This window comes from Silene latifolia, chromosome 8 (assembly GCF_048544455.1).
Source record: "Silene latifolia isolate original U9 population chromosome 8, ASM4854445v1, whole genome shotgun sequence".
NCBI classification, from domain to species: domain Eukaryota; kingdom Viridiplantae; phylum Streptophyta; class Magnoliopsida; order Caryophyllales; family Caryophyllaceae; genus Silene; species Silene latifolia.
Window position 1 is genome coordinate 7,610,853 of NC_133533.1, and position 1,307 is coordinate 7,612,159.

At 35.3% G+C, this 1,307-nt stretch overlaps 1 pseudogene; it reads left to right on the forward strand.

The window, feature by feature from the left end:
- LOC141594064 (auxin-binding protein ABP19a-like) lies at positions 1–738 on the forward strand (annotated as a pseudogene).
- The last annotated feature ends 569 nt before the right edge of the window (positions 739–1,307 follow it).

The following is a 1,307-nucleotide window of genomic DNA, read 5'->3' on the forward strand; positions in this document are numbered from 1 at the left end:
ATGAATCTACACATTTTAATTGTATTTTCGATCTTGGTCACGTCCTCGTATGCTAACACGATAGAATTTGACTATTGTGTCGCGGACCCAGCCCTTCCTCATGGACCGACTGGCTATGCATGCAAGGACCCATCAAAGGCCACATCCGATGACTTCGCCTACTCGGGCCTTCGTACACCTGGCAACACGTCCAACATCTTTAAGTTTGGAGCCTCACTCGTGCCCTGTCGCCCAATTCCCGACCTTAAACGGGTTGGGAATATCTATTGTTCGAGGTGATATGGATGTAGGAGGAGCTGTGCCCTTACACACTCACCGTGTGTCTGAGCTTATTGTAGTAGTTGAGGGTACGATTATTGCTGGATTTATTGACACGAATAATACAGCTTTTTATAAGACTCTTGAGAAGGGTGACTTGTTTGTTATTCCACCTACACTCGAACATTTTCAAGTTAATGTTGGAACAATACCGTCTGTGATATATGCTAGTTTTTCTAGCCCAAATCCCGTGTTCGATTATTTCTAATTCCCTTTTCCAAAGCGATTTGCCTACTGAGATCATTCAGAAGATTACTTTATTGGATCCTGCGCAAATTAAGAAGCTTAAGAGAGTGTTTGGTGGTACTAATTAACTTTGGTTATTAGTATAAAATGGTGACTTTCGTGTATGATTGAATTGTTTGTAATAATTGTGACCACATTTGCTTGTTGGTTTGGAATTCAGTTTATCACTTGTTTATTTGGAGTTGAATAAATTATTGATCTTAAAAACGCAATAATGTGTAGACCGAATAATTGAATATCCTCTCGTTGGGGTTTATTCGAGTTGAGATCATATGTTCCGTATTATTAGAGTTTCATCTCAATCATATTATATTACATAAGTAATAAGATTGTGAAATATAGTCAAATTTTCACACACAAATCTTAAACCGTATGCGTTTAACAGGAGTGCATTTATTAATTACGTAAAATAATAATAAATTGATAACAAAGACTTTTAATCACAAAATAATTCGGTCGACTGTAGTCTATAAGCAATGTGAATTGTTGGTTGAACATGTCAATCAATTTTTTTTCAAATGAACTGCAAGGTTTGTACAATATATGAGGGAAAGGAGATTTAAACTCTTAACTTATTGTTACAAAATCTTCGCCCTAATCACTACTCCCACCATTATTTTATATATGACGTTTTCGTTTTACGAGGTAAGTCTTTGACTTTCAATTATATAAAAATATACTCTAGAAAAAATTATGAAAATTATATCATTAGATTCGTCATAAAATTTGCTTTCAAAAGAGCA